Below are 24,005 nucleotides of genomic sequence, written 5' to 3'. Positions count from 1 at the left end.
CCCCACACGTTGTCGCCTGTAGCGGGTCTTCGCTCCACGCTAGCCGTGTGCTCCAGTGCAAGCTCCTCGAGAAGCACAAATTTGGAGGAAGGGGGCGCTCTGGATCGATGGCGGTGGCTGCTGCCAGGAGCTCACCTCCTTTCTGCTCCACAATGAACGGATCCAGCCCATGGGCTACCCCATCGACGCCTCACCATCGTCATCCTGCTTCCCGTCGAGGAGGAGGAGGACCACAAGGGCCAACGGATTCACCCTAGGTGCTCGGAGGTTAGCCTCCCGACACTCAGCCAATAGCCATCGACGTCCCCGCTTCCCCGTTGGTGACGGATCCACCCCAGGTGCTTGGCAGTTAACCGCCCCCTTCCTGCCCTGCTTCTTCAACAAACCACGGCCCCTGACGTCACCCGCCGTGGAACGCCCCCGTCTCCAACCGAGTCAGCGCGTCCCTGCCCCAACTCCGCACCCACCTCAGCTCCGTCCCGGCACCACACACGCTGACTGCACTGGCTCGTAGTCGCCGGCCCACGCGGCCCTGCCAGATGAGATGCGACCCGCCGCACGCCACCATACCACCAAAATGCTCTCCTCCCCCACCTCCAACGGCCAGGTAGCCCCACCCGTCACATCCAGACCACCTACTTCTAGCGTGGCGGGGGTGCACGGAATCGAGGTACCCTTCGGCATTCACCGCGCCTCCATATTCCTGCTGCAGTTAACTGAGGGAAGGCATACCCAACCAAGCGCCACCGCATGGCATCGCCACACCCAACCACGGCACGGCCTCTGTAGTTAGCACAATTTTGTTGTTAACTGCTTATTTTTCAAAGTTAACTGATGCTTGATTTTTTATTTAGTGCAGTAGGCGATGGTTTCTCTCTTACAACTTTGCGGCAGCTATGTGTGTGTATTTGTCTATTGCAGTCAGATGGTAGTGCGATGGAAGGAGGAGGACAGGGATTAAAGACTCGGCTCGAGCGCGACACGGGAGTGCGTGTGGTGGTGCTCACCCTTGCAGTACAGATGGTCCTTCAGCCCCAACCTTGCTACCACGTGAGGACCACACCTCCAGCCAACTCCGGCGCTCGTCATTGACATCGTGCACCCCTGCGCGACCCAACCCTGATTTTGGCCTATTATATTTAGTTCGCTGCTCAGTTAGCTTCCTATTTTCAGCAGTTGTGGAGTGACACACAGCAGAGGAGGTTGTCGCCTATGGGAAGGTCATCCACGCTCCTCTTCGAGGAGATGCAGTTAACTTCCTGGAGGTCGCGAAGAGCTAACTTTTCGTCGATATTATCAGCTGGAAAAAGAGAGTAATTAACTTCCCTGGTTTCAGTTACCTTCTCGCTTTGAAAGCTTGTATGCGTTCATGTCTTTCTTCCAGTTTTAGTAAAACATCAGCGAATTTTTGATACAAGCTGTGTGTGCATGCATGTGAGGAATTTGCGTGGAGCTTTAGTCCGAGAAGTATACTTTGTGTATGGATCCATCAGGAGTTAACTTGTCCCGATGTAGCAGTTAACTTTTCCTATTATAATAGTTTACTCAGGAGAAGCCATGGTCGTACCGCTCATAAAAAAATATAACAGAAATGATAAACTAGTGAGGTAAAACATTTAGGGAGGGATCTTTTACTGCTTTTTGAGCCTGGGCGCTTTCTTTGTTGGTGTTCCGTTATCTGAATGATAGTGGAACCCGATCCAATCTATGGATCAAATGGAAAAAAATGTTCATCATATGAAAGATGAAAGAAAAACAAATTCGACGTCCCGATTGTGGCAGTTAACTACGACTACCCTAGCAGTTAGCCACGATGATCGCAGCTATTCAGGCAAAAAAAAGCAAACAAAAAGTTTGCCAAAAAATTTAGTACCTTTGGTCCATGCAGTTAAGTCGATGTTAACTATAGCAGTCTTGGGTAGTTACCCATTTTAGTCCCAGCAGTCAGCGTGACCCAGGCAAAAAAGAAAAAAAGAAAAAAATTGATACCTTCAGTCCCGATAGTTAACTTGGTGTTAACTGCCATAGTCCTGTCAGTTAGCACTATCAGTCCAATAGTTAGCGTGACCCAGGAAAAAGAATGAAAAAGAAAAAAAATAGTATCTTTAAACCCGGCAGTTAACTTGGTGCTAACTGTCGCGATTCCCGGCAGTTAACTATTTCACTCCCGGCGGTTAACTTTAACCGGGCAAAAAAACAATGAATTTTTTTTTAATCCTCACAATTAACTTGGTGTTAACTGCCACAACCACGACAGATAGCTATTTCAATCCCAACGGTTAACTTGACCAGGTAAAAAAATAGATAAAAAGAACAAAAAACAAAAGAAGCAAAAAGAGTGTTATCAGCCCTTTGAGTTAGCTTGCTCATCGCCGGGCAGTTAGGTATTTGATACCCGCAGTTAGTGTGACCCAATCAAAAAAGAAAAGAAAAACATTTTCAGTCCCGACAGTTAACTTGGTGCTAACTGTCACAATTCCTGACAGTTAGCTTAGTTTCAAGGAGTAGTTTACTTTACTGATAGTTATGTAAAAAAGAAACAAAGACCACTGCTCAATTAGCTCTTGCCCCCTTGCTGCCAGCGGCGCAATCCACAATGCGCAGTTTGCCAATGCTCAGTTTCATGGAGCAGTTAGTTTCAGGGACTGGCTTTGCGTCCAAAACAATTAAGTGATGTACACAACTATGATTTTGCCAAGCCCCTGCTTGCGTGAGTACAAAAAATAGCAATCTAACGAGAGGGTTCAGTTTGTTTTCCAAGCACCTGCTTGCATGAGGTAAAAAACTATTTTTAATCCCGGCAGTTAATTCGGTGTTAACTGCCGTAATCCCTGGCAGTTAGCTATTTTACTCCCGGTCGTTAGCTTGAACCGAGAAAAACAAAAAAAGTATTTTCAATCCTGACAGTTAACTATCGCAGTCTCGACAGTTAGCTATTCCAGTCCCGGCGGTTAACTTGACCAGGGAAAAAATAGAAAAAAGAATTAAAAACAAAAGAAGCAAAAAAAGTATTATCAGCCATTGCAGTTAGCTTGCTCATCATGTGCAGTTAGGTATTTCATACCTGCAGTTAGTGTGACCCAACCAAAAAAAACATTTTCAGTCCCACTGTTAACTTGGTGCTAACTGTTGCGATTCCTGGCAGTTAGCTATTTCACTCCCGAAAGTTAGCTTGACATGACGATAAAAGTATAGAAGAAAAAAACAATTTTCTTCAGTCCCAGCAGTTAGCTTGTCAGCATATGTCAGTTAGCTATTGCGCACGAGTAGTTAGTGTGTACTGTAGCAGTTCGGGCAAAAAAGTCAAAAATGTTGTTGGTTTTTTGAAAACTGCTCTTAAACCGTAGCAAATCCGAAAACATGTTATATATGCCAAAGTTCGGGCTAATCGGTACCTTTCTAACGGTATATCATATGCATCATTCCGACAAAAGCTTTGAAAATTCCTTTCACAAAAACATTGAAAACTCATTTGATGGATTTTTAGTTTTTTGAATTTTGGTTAAAAACCGGATCAATTTTGGGAAAACGACCAAAATAAGTTTTTTGCTCCTTCTCAATAGCTGTCCAAAAGTATATCAGTTGCATCAATCCGATTAGCGGTTAAATAATTATGACCCAAAAACAGTGCGAAAAAACGATGCAAGAAAAAGTCCGCCTGACAGTTAACTAGTATAGTTCGCACAGTTAGCTGTTTGTTCTCGTGCAGTTAGGAACGGTTTCTGAATAGCTTATTCAGGAATGGGCTGCAGAATAGCTCAGATGTATATATATATATATATATATATATATATATATATATATATATATATATATATATATATATATATATATATATATATATATATGGGAGGGGAGGGGAGAGGCCAGGAGGCGCCCCAAGTAGGACTGAATCCTACTTGGGCTCCTCCCAAGACGTGCGCCCCCCTGCCATATATGTCGGAGGGGGAAGGAAAGAGGGGGGAGAGGGAAGGAAGGGAGAATCCTATTCCTCCCTTTCCCTTCCCCTTCCCCTCTTTCCTTCACCTCCTAGGCCGGCCCATATGGGGGGCGCACCAGCCCCTTGTGCCTGGTGCGTTTCCCCTCTTGGCCCATAAGGCCCATATATTTTGTCGGGGGTGCCCGGAACCCCTTCCGGTGACCCGATAAGTACCCGGTACGCCCCCTCGAAACACTTCCGGTGTCCGAATTGTTGGGGAACGCAGTAATTTCAAATAAATTCCTACGATCACGCAAGACCTATCTATGTGACGCATAGTAGCCTGAGGGGAGAGTGTTATCTACGTACCCTCGTAGACCGAAAGCGGAAGCGTTATGACAACGCGGTTGATGTAGTCGTACGTCTTTACGATCCGACCGATCCTAGTACCGAACGTATGGCACCTCCGCGATCTGCGCACGTTCAGCTCGGTGACGTCCCACGAACTCTAGATCCAGCTGGGGTTGAGGGAGAGTTTCGTCAGCACGACAGCGTGATGACGGTGTTGATGAAGTTACCGACGCAGGGCTTCGCCTAAGCACTACAACAATATGACCGAGGTGGAAATCTGTGGAGGGGGGCACCGCACACAGCTAAACAATCAACTTGTGTGTCTATGGGGTGCCCCCTCCCCCGTATATAAAGGAGTGGAGGAGGGGAGGGTCGGCCCTCTCTATGGCGCGCCCAAGGGGGGGAGTCCTACTCCTAGTGGGAGTAGGTTTCCCCCCTTCCCTAGTTGGAGTAGGAGAAGAAGGAAGAGGGAGAGGGAGAGAAGGAAAGGGGGGCCGGCCCCCCTGCCAATTCGGATTGGGCCGGGGGGGGGGGGGGCGCCCCCACCTTGGCCGAAATAAGGCCCATTGACTCCCCGGGGGGTTTCGGTAACCCCCCGTACTCCGGTAGATGCCCGAACTCATCCGGAACCATTCCGGTGTCAGAACATAGCCTTCCAATATATCGATCTTTATGTCTCGACCATTTCGAGATTCCTCGTCATGTCCGTGATCACATCCGGGACTCCGAACAACCTTCGGTACATCGAAACACATAAACTCATAATACCGATTGTCATTGAACGTTAAGCGTGCGGACCATACGGGTTCGAGAACTATGTAGACATGACCGAGACTCATCTCTAGTCAATAACCACTAGCGGAACCTGGATGCTCATATTGGTTCCTACATATTCTATGAAGATCTTTATCGGTCAAACCGCATAACAACATACGTTGTTCCCTTTGTCATCGGTATGTTACTTGCCCGAGATTCGATCGTCGGTATCTCAATACCTAGTTCAATCTTGTTACCGGCAAGTCTCTTTACTCGTTCCGTAATGCATCATCCCGTGACTAACTCATTACTCACATTGCTTGCAAGGCTTATAGTGATGTGCATTACCGAGAGGGCCTAGAGACACCTCTCCGAAACACGGAGTGACAAATCCTAATCTTGATCTATGCCAGCCCAACAAACACCATCAGAGACACCTGCAGAGCATCTTTATAATCACCCAGTTACATTGTGACGTTTGATAGCACACTAAGTGTTCCTCCGGTATTCGGGAGTTGCATAATCTCATAGTCATAGGAACATGTATAAGTTATGAAGAAAGCAATAGCAATAAACTAAACAATCATAGTGCTAAGCTAATGGATGGGTCATGTCCATCATTTCATTCCCTAATGATGTGATCCCGTTCATCAAATGACAACACATGTCTATGGCTAGGAAACTTAACCATCTTTGATTAACGAGCTAGTCCAGTAGAGGCATACTAGGGACACTCTGTTTGTCTATGTATTCACACATGTACTAATTTTCCGGTTAATACAATTCTAGCATGAATAATAAACATTTATCATGATATAAGGAATTATAAATAACAACTTTATTATTGCCTCTAGGGCATATTTCCTTCAGTCTCCCACTTGCAGTAGAGTCAATAATCTAGTTCACATCGCCATGTGATTTAACACCAATAGTTCACATCACCATGTGATTAGTTCACATCGCCATGTGACTAATACCCAAAGGGTTTTACTTGAGTCAAGAATCTAGTTCACATCGCTATGTGATTAACAGCCAAAGAGTACTAAGGTGTTATCATGTTTTGCTTGTGAGAGAAGCTTAGTCAATGGGTCTGTCACATTCAGAGCCGTGTGTATTTTGGAAATTTCTATGTCTACAATGCTCTGCATGGAGCTACTCTAGCTAATTGCTCCCACTTTCAATATGTATCCGGATTGAGACTTAGAGTCATCCAGATCAGTGTCAAAGCTTGCATCGGCGTAACTCTTTACGACGAACTCTTTATCACCTCCATAACCGAGAAATATCTCCTTATTCCACTAAGATAATTTTGACCGCTGTCCAGTGATCCACTCCTGGATCACTATTGTACCCTCTTGCCAAACTCATGGTGAGGTTCACAATAGGTCTGTACACAGCATAGCATACTTCATAGAACCTATGACTGAGGCATAGGGAATGAATTATCATTCTCTTCCTATTTTCTGTCGTGGTCGGGTTTTGAGTCTTTACTCAACTTCACACCTTGCAACATATGTAAGAACTCCTTCTTTGACTGTTCCATTTTGAACTATTTCAAAATCTTGTCAATGTATCTAGTCATTGAAAAAACTTATCAAGCGTCTTATTCTATCTCTATAGATCTTGATGCTCAATATGTAAGCAGCTTCACCGAGGTCTTTCTTTGAAAAACTCATTTCAAACACTCCTTTATGCTTTCCAGAAAAAATCTACATTATTTCCGATCAACAATATGTCATTCACATATACTTATCAGAAATGTTGTAGTGCTCCCACTCACTTTCTTGTAAATACAGGCTTCTCAAAAAGTCTGTATAAAACCATATGCTTTGATCACACTATCACAGCGTATATTCCAACTCTGAGATGCTTGCACCAGAACATAGATGGATCGCTGGAGCTTGCACACTTTGTTAGCACCTTTAGGATTGACAAAAACTTCTTGTTGCATCATATATAACTCTTCTTTAAGAAATCCATTAAGGAATGCAGTTTTGACATCCATTTGCCAGATTTCATAAAACGTGGCAATTGCTAACATGATTCGGACAGACTTAAGCATCGCTACGAGTGAGAAAATCTCATTGTAGTCAACACCTTGAACTTGTCGAAAACCTTTTGCGACAATATGAGCTTTGTAGATAGTAACACTACTATCAGCGTCCGTCTTCCTCTTGAAGATCCATTTATTCTCCATGGCTTGCCGATCATCGGGCAAGTCAACCAAAGTCCTCACTTTGTTCTCATACATGGATCCCATCTCAGATTTTATGGCCTCAAGCCATTTCGCCGAATCTGGGCTCATCATCGCTTCCTCATAGTTCATAGGTTCATCATGGTCCAGTAACATGTCTTCTAGAACAGGATTACCGTACCACTCTAGTGCGGACCGTACTCTGGTTGACCTACGAGGTTCCGTAGTAACTTGATCTGAAGTTTCATGATCATCATCATTAGCTTCCTCATTAATTGGTGTAGGAATCACTGGAACTGATTTCTGTGATGAACTACTTTCCAATTCGGGAGAAGGTACAATTACCTCATCAAGTTCTACTTTCCTCCCACTCACTTCTTTCGAGAGAAACTCCTTCTCTAGAAAAGTATCCATTTTTAGCAACGAATATCTTGCCTTCGGATCTGTGATAGAAGGTGTACCCAACAGTCTCCTTTGGGTATCCTATGAAGACACATTTCTCCGATTTGGGTTCGAGCTTATCAGGTTGAAGCTTTTTCACATAAGCATCGCAGCCCCAAACTTTAAGAAACGACGACTTGGGTTTCTTGCCAAGCCACAGTTCATATGGTGTCGTCTCAACGGATTTAGATGGTGCCCTATTTAACGTGAATGCAGCAGTCTCTAATGCATAACCCTAAAACAAGTGGTAAATCGGTAAGGGACATCATAGATCGCACCATACCTAATAAAGTACGGTTATGACATTCGGACACGCCATTACGCTGTGGTGTTCCAGGTGGCATGAGTTGCGAAACTATTCCACATTGTTTCAAATGAAGACCAAACTCTTAACTCAAATATTCACCTCCACGATCATATCGTAGAAACCTTATTTTCTTGTTAGGATGATTTTCCACTTCACTCTGAAATTCTTTGAACTTTTCAAATGTTTCAGACTTATGTTTCATCAAGCAGATATACCCATACCTGCTCAAATCATCTATGAAGGTCAGAAAATAACGATACCCGCCGTAAGCCTCAACACTCATCGGACCGCATACATCAGTATGTATTATTTCCAATAACTCAGTTGCTTGCTCCATTGTTCCGGAGAACAGAGTCTTAGTCATCTTGCCCATGAGGCATGGTTCGCAAGCATCAAGTGATTCATAATCAAGTGATTCCAAAAGTCCATCAGCATGGAGTTTCTTCATGCGCTTTACACCAATATGACCAAAACGGCAGTGCCACATATAAGTTGCACTATCATTATTAACTTTGCATCTTTTGGCTTCAATATTATGAATATGTGTATCACTATGATCGAGATTCAGTAAACCATTGATATTGAGTGTATGACCATAGATGGTTTTATTCATGTAAATAGAACAACAATTATTCTTTGACTTTAAATGAATAACCGTATTGCAATAAACATGATCCAATCATATTCATGCTCAACGCAAACACCAAATAACATTTATTTTAGGTTCAATACTAATACCGAAGGTAAAGGGAGTGTGCGATGGTGATCTTATCAACCTTGGAATCACTTCCAACTCACATCATCACCTCGCCCTTAACTAGTCTCTGTTTATTTTGCAACTGCCGTTTCGAGTTACTACTCTTAGCAACTGAACCAGTATCAAGTACTGATGGGTTGCTATAAATACTAGTAAAGTACACATCAATAACATGTATATCAAATATACCTTTGTTCACTTTGCCATCCTTCTTATCCGCCAAGTATCTAGGGCAGTTCCACTTCCAGTGACCATTTCCTTTGCAGTAGAAGCACTCAATTTCAGGCTTGGGTCAATCTTTGGGCTTCTTCATAGGAGTGGCAACTTGCTTGCCATTCTTCTTGAAGTTCCCTTTCTTTTTCTTGCGCTTTTACTTGAAACTAGTGGTCTTGTCAACCATCAACACTTGATGCTTTTCTTGATTTCTACCTTCGCTGATTTCAGCATCGCGAAGAGCTCGGGAATCGTTTTCTTTATCCCTTACATATTATAGTTCATCACGAAGTTCTAGTAACTTGGTGATAATGACTAGAGAACTCTGTCAATCACTATCTTATCTGGTAGATTAACTCCCACTTGATTCAAGCGATTGTAGTACTCAGACAATCTGAGCACATGCTCACTGGTTGAGCTATTCTCCTCATCTAGTAGGCAAAGTACTTGTTAGAGGTCTCATACCTCTCGACTCGGATATGAGTCTGAAATACCAATTTCAGCTCTTGGAACATCTTATATGCTCCGTGGCATTCAAAATGTTTTTGAAGTCCCGGTTCTAAGCCGTAAAGCATGGTGCACTAAACTATCAAGTAGTCATCATATCGAGCTTTTCCAAACGTTCATAACATCTGCATCTGCTCCTGCAATAGGTCTGTCACCTAGTGGTGCATCAAGGACAGAATTCTTCTGTGCAGCAATGAGGGTAATCCTCAGATCACGGACCTAGTCCGCATCATTGCTACTATCATCTTTCAACATAGTTTTTCTCTAGGAACATATAAAAAATAAACGGGGAGCTACATCGCAAGCAATTGATCTACAACATAGATATGCAAATACTATTAGGACTAAGTTCATGATAAATTAAAGCTCAATTAATCATATTACTTAAGAACTCCCACTTAGATAGACATCCCTCTAATCATCTAAGTGATCACGTGATCCATATCAACTAAACCATGTCCGATCATCACGTGAGATGGAGTAGTTTTCTATGGTGAGCATAACTATGTAGATCATATCGACTATATGATTCACGCTCGACCTTTCGGTCTCAGTGTTCCGAGGCCATATCTGCATATGCTAGGCTCGTCAAGTTTAACCCGGGCATTCTGCGTGTGTAAAACTGGCTTGCACCCGTTGTATGTGAACGTAGAGCTTATCACACCCGATCATCATGTGGTGTCTCGGCAGACGAACTATCGCAACGGTGCATACTCAGGGAGAACACTTGTACCTTGAAATTTAGTGAGAGATCATCTTATAATGCTACCGCCGTACTAAGCAAAATAAGATGCATAAAGTATAAACATCACATGCAATCAAATAAGTGATATGACATGGCCATCATCATCTTGTGCCTTTGATTTCCATCTCCAAAGCATCGTCATGATCACCATCGTCACCGGCTTGACACTTTGATCTCCATCGAAGCATCGCTGTCGTCTCGCCAACTATTGCTTCTACGACTATCGCTACCGCTTAGTGATAAAGTAAAGCAATTACATGGCGATTGCATTTCATACAATAAAGCGACAACAATAAGGCTCCTGCCAGTTGCCGATAACTGTTACAAAACATGATCATCTCATACAACAATTTATATATCATCACGTCTTGACCATATCACATCACAGCAAGCCCTGCAAAAACAAGTTAGACATCCTCTACTTTGTTGTTGCAAATTTCACGTGGCTGCTACGGGCTTAGCAAGAACCGATATTACCTACGCATCAAAACCACAACGATTTTTCGTCAAGTTTGCTGTTTTAACCTTCAACAAGGACCGGGCGTAGTCACACTCGATTCAACTAAAGTTGGAGAAACATACACCCACGAGCCACCTGTGTGCGAAGCACGTCGGTAGAACCAGTCTCGCGTAAGCGTACGCGTAATGTCGGTCTGAGCTGCTTCATCCAACAATACCGCCGAATCAAAGTATGACATGCTGGTAAGCAGTATGACTATTATCTCCCACAACTCTTTGTGTTCTACTCATGCATATAACATCTACGCATAGTCCTGGCTTTGATACCACTATTGGGGAACGCAGTAATTTCAAAAAATTTCCTATGATCACGCAAGATCTATCTATGTGATGCATAGCAACGAGAGGGGAGACTGTTATCTACGTACCCTCGTAGACCGAAAGCGGAAGTGTTATGACAACGCGGTTGATGTAGTCGTACGTCTTCACGATCCGACCGATCCTAGTACCAAACGTACGGCACCTCTGCGATCTGCACACGTTCAACTCGGTGACGTCCCACGAACTCTAGATCCAGCTGAGGTTGAGGGAGATTTTTGTCAGCACGATGGCGTGATGACGGTGTTGATGAAGTTACCGACGCAGGGCTTCGCCTAAGCACTACAACGATATGACCGAGGTGGAAATATGTGGAGGGGGGCACCGCACACGGCTAAACAATCAACTTGTGTATCTATGGGGTGCCCCCTCCCCCGTATATAAAGGAGTGGAGGAGGGGAGGGCGGGCCCTCTCTCTATGGCGCGCCCAAGGGGGGAGTCCTACTCCCAGTAGGAGTAGGTTTCCCCCCTTCCCTAGTTGGAGTAGGAGAAGAAGGAAGAGGGAGAGGGAGAGAAGGAAAGGGGGGCCGGCCCCCCTCCCAATTCGGATTTGGCTTGGGGGGCGCGCCCCCACCTTGGCCGCTTCCTCCTCTCTTCCAATAAGGCCCAATAAGGCCCATTGACTCCCCAGGGGGTTCCCGTAACCCCCCGGTACTCCGGTAAATGCCCGAACTCATCCGGAACCATTCCGGTGTCCAAACATAGCCTTCCAACATATCGATCTTTATCTCGACCATTTCGAGACTCCTCGTCATGTCCGTGATCACATCCGGGACTCCGAACAACCTTCGGTACATCAAAACACAGAAACTCATAATACCGATCGTCATGGAACGTTAAGCGTGCGGACCCTACGGGTTCGAGAACTATGTAGACATGACCGAGACACGTCTCCGGTCAATAACCAGTAGCAGAACCTGGATGCTCATATTGGCTCCCACATATTCTACGAAGATCTTTATCGGTCAAACCGCATAACAACATACGTTGTTCCCTTTGTCATCGGTATGTTACTTGCTCGAGATTCGATCGTCGGTATCTCAATACCTAGTTCAATCTCGTTACCGGCAAGTCTCTTTACTCGTTCCGTAATGCATCATCCCGTGACTAACTCATTAGTCACATTGCTTGCAAGGCTTATAGTGATGTGCATTACCGAGAGGGCCCAGAGATGCCTCTCCGAAACACGGAGTGACAAATCCTAATCTTGATCTACGCCAACCCAACAAACACCATCGGAGACACCTGTAGAGCATCTTTATAATCACCCAGTTACGTTGTGACGTTTGATAGCACACTAAGTGTTCCTCCGGTATTCGGGAGTTGCATAATCTCATAGTCATAGGAACATGTATAAGTTATGAAGAAGGCAATAGCAATAAACTAAACGATCATAGTGCTAAGCTAACGGACGGGTCATGTCCATCACATCATTCTCTAATGATGTGATCACGTTCATCAAATGACAACACATGTCTATGGCTAGGAAACTTAACCATCTTTGATTAACGAGCTAGTCTAGTAAAGGCATACTAGGGACACTCTGTTTGTGTATGTATTGACACATGTACTAAGTTTCCGGTTAATACAATTCTAGCATGAATAATAAACATTTATCATGATATAAGGAAATATAAATAACAACTTTATTAGTGCCTCTAGGGCATATTTCCTTCACGAATACCATCGTCCTATATATCAATCTTTACCTCTTGACCATTTCGAGACTCCTCATCATGTCCGTGATCTCTTCCGGGACTCCGAACAACATTCGGTCACCAGATCACATAACTCCTATAATACTATATCGTCATCGAACGTTAAGCGTGCGGACCCTACGGGTTCGAGAACTATGTAGACATGACCGAGACACGTCTCCGGTCAATAACCAATAGCGGAACCTGGATGCTCATATTGGCTCCCACATATTCTATGTATTTCTTTATCGGTCAAACCGCATAACAACATACGTAGCATTGTTCCCTTTGTCATCGATATGTTACTTGCCCGAGATTCGATCGTCGGTATCGCAATACCTAGTGCAATCTTGTTACCGGCAAGTCTCTTTACTCGTTCCGTAATGCATCATCCCGTACTAACTCATTAGTCACATTGCTTGCAAGGCTTATAGTGATGTGCATTACCGAGAGGGCCCAGAGATGCCTCTCCGAAACACAGAGTGACAAATCCTAATCTTGATCTACGCCAACCCAACAAACACCATCGGAGACACCTGTAGAGCATCGTTATAATCACCCAGTTACGTTGTGACGTTTGATAGCACACTAAGTGTTCCTCCGGTATTCGGGAGTTGCATAATCTCATAGTCATAGGAACATGTATAAGTTATGAAGAAGGCAATAGCAATAAACTAAACGATCATAGTGCTAAGCTAACGGATGGGTCATGTCCATCACATCACTCTCTTGATGATGTGATCCTGTTCATCAAATGACAACACATGTTTATGGCTAGGAAACTTAAGCATCTTTGAATAATGAGCTAGTCTAGTAAAGGCATACTAGGGACACTCTGTTGGTGTATGTATTCACACATGTACTTTGTTTCCGGTTAATACAATTCTAGCATGAATAATAAACATTTATCATGATATAAGGAAATATAAATAACAACTTTATTTGTGCCTCTAGGGCATATTTCCTTCACGAATACCATCGTCCTATATATCAATCTTTACCTCTTGACCATTTCGAGACTCCTCATCATGTCCGTGATCTCTTCCGGGACTCCGAACAACATTCGGTCACCAGATCACATAACTCATATAATACTATATCGTCATCGAACGTTAAGCGTGCGGACCCTACGGGTTCGAGAACTATGTAGACATGACCGAGACACGTCTCCGGTCAATAACCAATAGCGGAACCTGGATGCTCATATTGGCTCCCACATATTCTATGTATATCTTTATCGGTCAAACCGCATAACAACATACGTAGCGTTGATCCCTTTGTCATCGATATGTTACTTGCCCGAGATTCGATCGTCGGTATCTCAATACCTAGTGCAATCTTGTTACCGGCAAGTCTCTTTACTCGTTCCGTAATGCATCATCCCGTACTAACTCATTAGTCACATTGCTTGCAAGGCTTATAGTGATGTGCATTACCGAGAGGGCCCAGAGATGCCTCTCCGAAACACAGAGTGACAAATCCTAATCTTGATCTACGCCAACCCAACAAACACCATCGGAGACACCTGTAGAGCATCGTTATAATCACCCAGTTACGTTGTGACGTTTGATAGCACACTAAGTGTTCCTCCGGTATTCGGGAGTTGCATAATCTCATAGTCATAGGAACATGTATAAGTTATGAAGAAGGCAATAGCAATAAACTAAACGATCATAGTGCTAAGCTAACGGATGGGTCATGTCCATCACATCACTCTCTTGATGATGTGATCCCGTTCATCAAATAACAACACATGTCTATGGCTAGGAAACTTAAGCATCTTTGAATAACGAGCTAGTCTAGTAAAGGCATACTAGGGACACTCTGTTGGTGTATGTATTCACACATGTACTTTGTTTCCGGTTAATACAATTCTAGCATGAATAATAAACATTTATCATGATATAAGGAAATATAAATAACAACTTTATTAGTGCCTCTAGGGCATATTTCCTTTACGAATACCATCGTCCTATATATCAATCTTTATCTCTTGACCATTTCGAGACTCCTCATCATGTCCATGATCTCATCCGGGACTCCCAACAACATTCGGTCACCAGATCACATAACTCATATAATACTATATCGTCATCGAACGTTAAGCGTGCGGACCCTACGGGTTCGAGAACTATGTAGACATGACCGAGGCACATCTCCGGTCAATAACCAGTAGCGGAACCTGAATGCTCATATTGGCTCCCACATATTCTACGAAGATCTTTATCGGTCAAACCGCATAACAACATACGTTGTTCCCTTTGTCATCGGTATGTTACTTGCTCGAGATTCGATCGTCGGTATCTCAATACCTAGTTCAATCTCGTTACCGGCAAGTCTCTTTACTCGTTCAGTAATGCATCATCCCGTGACTAACTCATTAGTCACATTGCTTGCGAGGCTTATAGTGATGTGCATTACCGAGAGGGCCCAGAGATGCCTCTCCGAAACACGGAGTGACAAATCCTAATCTTGATCTACGCCAACCCAACAAACACCATCGAAGACACCTGTAGAGCATCTTTATAATCACCCAGTTACGTTGTGACGTTTGATAGCACACTAAGTGTTCCTCCGGTATTTGGGAGTTGCATAATCTCATAGTCATAGGCACATGTATAAGTTATGAAGAAGGCAATATCAATAAACTAAACGATCATAGTGCTAAGCTAACGGATGGGTCATGTCCATCACATCATTCTCTAATGATGTGATCCCGTTCATCAAATGACAACACATGTCTATGGCTAGGAAACTTAAGCATCTTTGATTAACGAGCTAGTCTAGTAAAGGCATACTAGGGACACTCTGTTTGTGTATGTATTCACACATGTACTAATTTCCGGTTAATACAATTCTAGCATGAATAATAAACATTTATCATGATATAAGGAAATATAAATAACAACTTTATTAGTGCCTCTAGGGCATATTTCCTTCACGAATACCATCGTCCTATATATCAATCTTTACCTCTTGACCATTTCGAGACTCCTCATCATGTCCGTGATCTCATCTGGGACTCCAAACAACATTCGGTCACCAGATCACATAACTCATATAATACTATATCGTCATCGAACGTTAAGCGTGCGGACCCTTCGGGTTTGAGAACTATGTAGACATGACCGAGACACCTCTCCGGTCAATAACTAATAGCGGAACCTGGATGCCCATATTGGCTCCCACATATTCTATGTATATCTTTATCGGTCGAAGCGTTATGACAACATACGTAGCGTTGTTCAATTTGTCGTCGATATGTTACTTGCCCGAGATTCGATCGACGATATCTCAATACCTAGTTCAATCTTGTTACCGGCAAGTCTCTTTACTCGTTCCGTAATGCATCATCCCGTACTAACTCATTAGTCACATTGCTTGCAAGGCTTATAGTGATGTGCATTACCGAGAGGGCCCAGAGATGCCTCTCCGAAACACGGAGTGACAAATCCTAATCTTGATCTACGCCAACCCAACAAACACCATCGGAGACACCTGTAGAGCATCTTTATAATCACCCAGTTACGTTGTGACGTTTGATAGCACACTAAGTGTTCCTCCGGTATTCTGGAGTTGCATAATCTCATAGTCATAGGAACATGTATAAGTTATGAAGAAGGCAATAGCAATAAACTAAACGATCATAGTGCTAAGCTAACGGATGGGTCATGTCCATCACATCATTCTCTAATGATGTGATCCCGTTCATCAAATGACAACACATGTCTATGGCTAGGAAACTTAACCATCTTTGATTAACGAGCTAGTCTAGTAAAGGCATACTAGGGACACTCTGTTTGTGTATGTATTCACACATGTACTAAGTTTCCGGTTAATACAATTCTAGCATGAATAATAAACATGGGAGATTTACATTTCCCCCCTAACTTTGTCCTGACCTCATCTTTACCCCTAAATAAAAACAGTGCTCAACTTTACCCCTCTTCCGTTAAGTGCGCTTATAGAAATACCCTTCCAAACATTTTCCGTCCAGTCAAAGGCCTTTGACCGTTAAGTGCGCGTGTAGAAAAATCTAACGGTCAAAGGCCTTTGACAGGATGGAAAATGTACGGAAGGGCATTTCTATAAGCGCACCTAATGGAAGAGGGGCAAAGTTGAGCACTGTTTTTATTTAGGGGTAAAGATGAGGTCGGGACAAAGTTAGGGGGAAAAATGGAATTGGCCCAATAAACATTTATCATGATATAAGGAAATATTAATAACAACTTTATTAGTACCTCCAGGGCATATTTTCTTCACGGATACCATCGTCCTATATATCAATCTTTACCTCTAGACCATTTCGAGACTCCTCATCATGTCCGTGATCTCATCCGGGACTCCGAACAACATTCGGTCACCAGATCACATAACTCATATAATACTATATCGTCATCGAACGTTAAGCGTGCGGACCCTACGGGTTCGAGAACTATGTAGACATGACCGAGACACGTCTCCGGTCAATAACCAGTAGCGGAACCTGGATGCTCATATTGGCTCCCACATATTCTACGAAGATCTTTGTCGGTCAAACCGCATAACAACATACGTTGTTCCCTTTGTCATCGGTATGTTACTTGCCCGAGATTCGATCGTCGGTATTTCAATACCTAGTTCAATCTCGTTACTGGCAAGTCTCTTTACTCGTTCCGTAATGCATCATCCCGTGATTAACTCAATAGTCACATTGCTTGCAAGGATTATAGTGATGTGCATTATCGAGAGGGCCCAGAGATGCCTCTCCGAAACACAGAGTGACAAATCCTAATCTTGATCTACGCCAACCCAACAAACACCATCGGAGACACCTGTAGAGCATCTTTATAATCTCCCAGTTACGTTGTGACGTTTGATAGCACAATAAGTGTTCCTCCGGTATTCGGGAGTTGCATAATCTCATAGTCATAGGAACATGTATAAGTTATGAAGACGGCAATAGCAATAAACTAAACGATCATAGTGCTAAGCTAACGGATGGGTCATGTCCATCACATCATTCTCTAATGATGTGATCCCGTTCATCAAATGAAAACACATGTCTATGGCTAGGAAACTTAACCATCTTTGATTAACGAGCTAGTCTAGTAAAGGCATACTAGGGACACTCTTTTTGTGTATGTATTCACACATGTACTAAGTTCCGGTTAATACAATTCTAGCATGAATAATAAACATAGGAGATTTACATTTCCCCCTAACTTTGTCCTGACCTCATCTTTACCCCTAAATAAAAACAGTGCTCAACTTTACCCCTCTTCCGTTAAGTGCGCTTATAGAAATACCCTTCCATACATTTTCCGTCCAGTCAAAGGCCTTTGACCGTTAAGTGCGCGTGTAGAAAAATCTAACGGTCAAAGGCCTTTGACTGGACGGAAAATGTACGGAAGGGCATTTCTATAAGCGCACCTAACGGAAGAGGGGCAAAGTTGAGCACTATTTTTATTTAGGGGTAAAGATGAGGTCGGGACAAAGTTAGGGGGAAAAATGGAATTGGCCCAATAAACATTTATCATGATATAAGGAAATATTAATAACAACTTTATTAGTACCTCCAGGGCATATTTCCTTCACGAATACCATCGTCCTATATATCAATCTTTACCTCTTGACCATTTCGAGACTCCTCATCATGTCCGTGATCTCATCCGGGACTCCGAACAACATTCGGTCACCAGATCACATAACTCATATAATACTATATCGTCATCGAACGTTAAGCGTGCGGACCCTACGGGTTCGAGAACTATGTAGACATGACCGAGACACGTCTCCGGTCAATAACCAGTAGCGGAACCTGGATGCTCATATTGGCTCCCACATATTCTATGAAGAGCTTTATCGGTCAAACCGCATAACAACATACGTTGTTCCCTTTGTCATCGGTATGTTACTTGCCCGAGATTCGATCGTCGGTATCTCAATACCTAGTTCAATCTCGTTACCGGCAAGTCTCTTTACTCGTTCCGTAATGCATCATCCCGTGACTAACTCATTAGTCACATTGTTTGCAAGGCTAATAGTGATGTGCATTACCGAGAGGGCCCAGAGATGCCTCTCCGAAACACGGAGTGACAAATCCTAATCTTGATCTACGCCAACCCAACAAACACCATCGGAGACACCTGTAGAGCATCTTTATAATCACCGAGTTATGTTGTGACGTTTGATAGCACACTAAGTGTTCCTCCGGTATTCGGGAGTTGCATAATCTCATAGTCATAGGAACATGTATAAGTTATGAAGAAGGCAATAGCAATAAACTAAACGATCATAGTGCTAAGCTAACGGATGGGTCATGTCCATCACATCATTCTCTAATGATGTGATCCCGTTCATCAAATGACAACACATGTCTATGGCTAGGAAACTTAACCATCTTTGATTAACGAGCTAGTCTAGTAAAGGCATACTAGGGACACTCTGTTTGTGTATGTATTCACACATGTACTAAGTTTCCGGTTAATACAATTCTAGCATGAATAATAAACATGGGAGATTTACATTTCCCCCCTAACTTTGTCCTGACCTCATCTTTACCCCTAAATAAAAACAGTGCTCAACTTTACCCCTCTTCCGTTAAGTGCGCTTATAGAAATACCCTTCCAAACATTTTCCGTCCAGTCAAAGGCCTTTGACCGTTAAGTGCGCGTGTAGAAAAATCTAACGGTCAAAGGCCTTTGACAGGACGGAAAATGTACGGAAGGGCATTTCTATAAGCGCACCTAACGGAAGAGGGGCAAAGTTGAGCACTGTTTTTATTTAGGGGTAAAGATGAGGTCGGGACAAAGTTAGGGGAAAAATGGAATTGGCCCAATAAACATTTATCATGATATAAGGAAATATTAATAACAACTTTATTAGTACCTCCAGGGCATATTTTCTTCACGGATACCATCGTCCTATATATCAATCTTTACCTCTTGACCATTTCAAGACTCCTCGTCATGTCCATGATCTCATCCGGGACTCCGAACAACATTCGGTCACCAGATCACATAACTCATATAATACTATATCGTCATCGAACGTTAAGCGTGCGGACCCTACGGGTTCGAGAACTATGTAGACATGACCGAGACACGTCTCCGGTCAATAACCAGTAGCGGAACCTGGATGCTCATATTGGCTCCCACATATTCTACGAAGATCTTTATCAGTCAAACCGCATAACAACATACGTTGTTCCCTTTGTCATCGGTATGTTACTTGCCCGAGATTCGATCGTCGGTATCTCAATACCTAGTTCAATCTCGTTACTGGCAAGTCTCTTTACTCGTTCCGTAATGCATCATCTCGTGACTAACTCAATAGTCACATTGCTTGCAAGGCTTATAGTGACGTGCATTACCGAGAGGGCCCAGAGATGCCTCTCCGAAACACAGAGTGACAAATCCTAATCTTGATCTACGCCAACCCAACAAACACCATCGGAGACACCTGTAGAGCATCTTTATAATCTCCCAGTTACGTTGTGACGTTTGATAGCACAATAAGTGTTCCTCCGGTATTCGGGAGTTGCATAATCTCATAGTCATGGGAACATGTATAAGTTATGGAGAAGGCAATAGCAATAAACTAAATGATCATAGTGCTAAGCTAACGGATGGGTCATGTCCATCACATCATTCTCTAATGATGTGATCCCGTTCATCAAATGACAACACATGTCTATGGCTAGGAAACTTAAGCAACTTTGATTAACGAGCTAGTCTAGTAAAGGCATACTAGGGACACTCTATTTGTGTATGTATTCACACATGTACTAAGTTTCCGGTTAATACAATTCTAGCATGAATAATAAACATTTATCATGATATAAGGAAATATAAATAACAACTTTATTAGTGCCTCTAGGGCATATTTCCTTCACGAATACCATCATCCTATATATTAATCTTTACCTCTTGACCATTTCGAGACTCCTCATCATGTCCGTGATCTCATCCGGGACTCCAAACAACATTCGGTCACCAGATCACATAACTCATATAATACTATATCGTCATCGAACGTTAAGCGTGAGGACCCTTCGGGTTCGAGAACTATGTAGACATGACCGAGACACCTCTCCGGTCAATAACTAATAGCGGAGCCTGGATGCCCATATTGGCTCCTACGTATTCTGCGAAGATCTTTATCGGTCGAAGCGTTATGACAACATAGATAATTCCCTTTGTTTATCAATATGTTTCTTTCCCGAGATTCGATCGTCCGTATCTTCATACCTAGTTCAATCTTGTTGCCGGTAAGTCTCTTTACTCGTTCTGTAATACATCATCTCGTGACTAACTCCTTAGTCGTTTGATTGCAAGCTTATGATGTGTATTACCGAGAGGGCCCAGAGATACCTCTCTGAAACTCGGAGTGACAAATCCTAATCTCGATTTATGCCAACTCAACAAACACCTTCGGAGATACCTGTAGAGCATCTTTATAATCACCCAGTTATGTTGTGACGTTTGATAGCACACAAGGTATTCCTCCGGTATCCGAGAGTTGCATAATCTCATAGTCGAAGGAATGTGTATTTGACATGAAGAAAGCAATAGCAATAAAACATAACGATCATTATGCTAAGCTAACGGATGGGTCTTGTCCATCACATCATTCTCCTAATGATGTGATCACGTTATCAATTGACAAATCATGTCTATGGTTAGGAAACCTTAACCTTCTTTGTTCAACGAGCTAGTCAAGTAGAGGCTCACTAGGGACACGGTGTTTGTTTATGTATTCACACATGTATCTAGGTTTCCGATCAATACAATTATAGCATGAGTAATAAACCTTTACCATGAATAAGGAAATATAAAATAACAACTTTATTATTGCCTCTAGGGCATATTTCCTTCAGCAAGAGCCTTATAGCCCTCTATGTTGTGGGGATCAATGGAAGTACTTTGAATTAATGTCATATATGTGTGAAATAAATTTTTTCCATAGATGTATCTTCCCTCCTATGCGTTCTTCATCCCTGCAAGTACCCCAGATCATAGAGGGCGAGCCACGGAGAGGATAAGGGAAGGGAGACTGTGAAGTGTTATTATGAACACCAGTGACAGAAGGGTTTAGTACGGTAGCACGAATCCTATATCTGGGGATTGAAGAGGTGTAGCCATTAAACGCCCAAAGCTCTTATCTGATTATTTTAACCTTAATTATCGAGGCAACCCCGCGAGACGGATAGGGCCTTTGGTTGGACAATTGATTCTTGATGCAGGACGCGTGCTGGTCAAGATGTAATTTGGACACATCCCCCACTTCGGTTCGTAACAAGCACATCTCGATGGGTGACTTCCAGTGCACAAATTAAGATTGTATTTGGTCCTAGCAGAAACACATGGTTGTAAGCATTATGACCTCATACATGTACCTATTTTTATTATAAGTGTTCAACTCAAGGTTGTTTTATTTTGATCCGGTCGAAAGCTGGAATTGTTTCTTTAACGAAATCTTGCTAGACATGCTAGCTTAAAGGGGGCCTTCCTCCCGTGGGTTCGATAACTCAGGGTCACCTCTAGGGCAATAGGTGAGAATAGTTTCTACTCCATTTCTGGATCACTAAAGGAATTAATCAAGGACTCCATATCTTGTTAAAAGAATTTCACTTCTAGCTTTCCCAATATTCCACATCAATGTCAAAATAATATCTGGGTTTGACTCAGCAGGGTGAGAGGATAGGATCATCTGTATCACATTTCTGGAGTAAAGATTAGGATTTAACTCGTTTACCTTGAGACCGAATTTAAACCATATGGCTCTAGATAAATTGCAATGAAAAAAGATATGTAGATCTATTTCAATACCATCACCTCTACAACATTCGTTTTTATTATGAGATGAATACCTGGATCCCCTCGGTCATGTAGCTAGTGCCCTTCTTAAGACTCTAGGAGCCGAAGTCTTGATTTTCCACACCAGATTACTGATATTGATTTCAGGCTTCGAGATAGTATTATGTGAAACTTGACTTCTAGCTTGAGCCTCCTGCAATAGAGCTTTATATGCACGTTTAGTAGTACATATAACATTAGGAGTGTGAGTCCAACATAAAACATCGTTGCTACCTCTTGAGCATGCGTTGGTTTTCCCTTGAAGAGGAAAGGGTGATGCACCAAAGTAGCGTAAGTATTTCCCTCAGTTTTTGAGAACCAAGGTATCAATCCAGTGGGAGGCCACACGCAAGTCCCTCGTACCAACACAAACAAATAAGAACCTTGCAACCAACACGATAAAGGGGTTGTCAATCCCTTCACGACCACTTGCAAAAGTGAGATCTGATAGAGATGATAATATTTTTGGTATTTTTATGATAAAGATTAAAAGTAAAGATTGCAAAGTAAAAATAGATTGGAAACTTATATGATGGAAAATAGACCCGGGGGCCATAGGTTTCACTAGTGGCTTCTCTCAAGATAGCATAAGTATTACGGTGGGTGAACAAATTACTGTTGAGCAATTGATAGAATTGAGCATAGTTATGAGAATATCTAGGAATGATCATGTATATAGGCATCACGTCAGCAACTAGTAGACCGACTCCTGCCTTCATCTACTACTATTACTCCACACATTGACCGCTATCCGGCATGCATCCAGAGTATTAAGTTCATAAGAACAGAGTAATGCATTAAGCAAGATGGCATGATGTAGAGGGATAAACTCAAGCAATATGATATAAACCCCATCTTTTTATCCTCGATGGCAAGAATACAATACGTGTCGTTTCCCCTACTGTCACTGGGATCGAGCAATGCAAGATTGAACCCAAAGCTAAGCACTTCTCCATTTGCAAGAAAGATCAATCTAGTAGGCCAAACCAAACTGATAATTTCGAAGAGACTTGCAAAGATAACCAATCATACATAAAAGAATTCAGAGAAGATTCAAATATTGTTCATAGATAATCTTGATCATAAACCCAAAATTCATCGGATCTCGACAAACACACCAAAAAAAGAGTTACATCGAATAGATCTCCAAGTAGATCGAGGAGAACTTTGTATTGAGATCCAAAGAGAGATAAGAAGCCATCTGGCTAATAACTATGGACCCGAAGGTCTGTGGTACACTACCCACACATCATCGGGGAGGCTATGGTGTTGATGTAGAAGCCCTCCGTGATCGATGCCCCCTCCGGCTGAGCGCCGGAAAAGGCCCCAAGATGGGATCTCACGGGTACAGAAGGTTGCGGCGGTGGAAATAGGGTTTCGTGGTGCTCCTGGATGGTTTCGGGGTACGTAGGTATATATATAGGAGGAAGAAGTAGGTCAGT

Source organism: Triticum aestivum, chromosome 6D (assembly GCF_018294505.1).
Source record: "Triticum aestivum cultivar Chinese Spring chromosome 6D, IWGSC CS RefSeq v2.1, whole genome shotgun sequence".
Lineage (NCBI taxonomy): Eukaryota > Viridiplantae > Streptophyta > Magnoliopsida > Poales > Poaceae > Triticum > Triticum aestivum.
Note: the sequence above shows the minus strand (reverse complement) of the source record.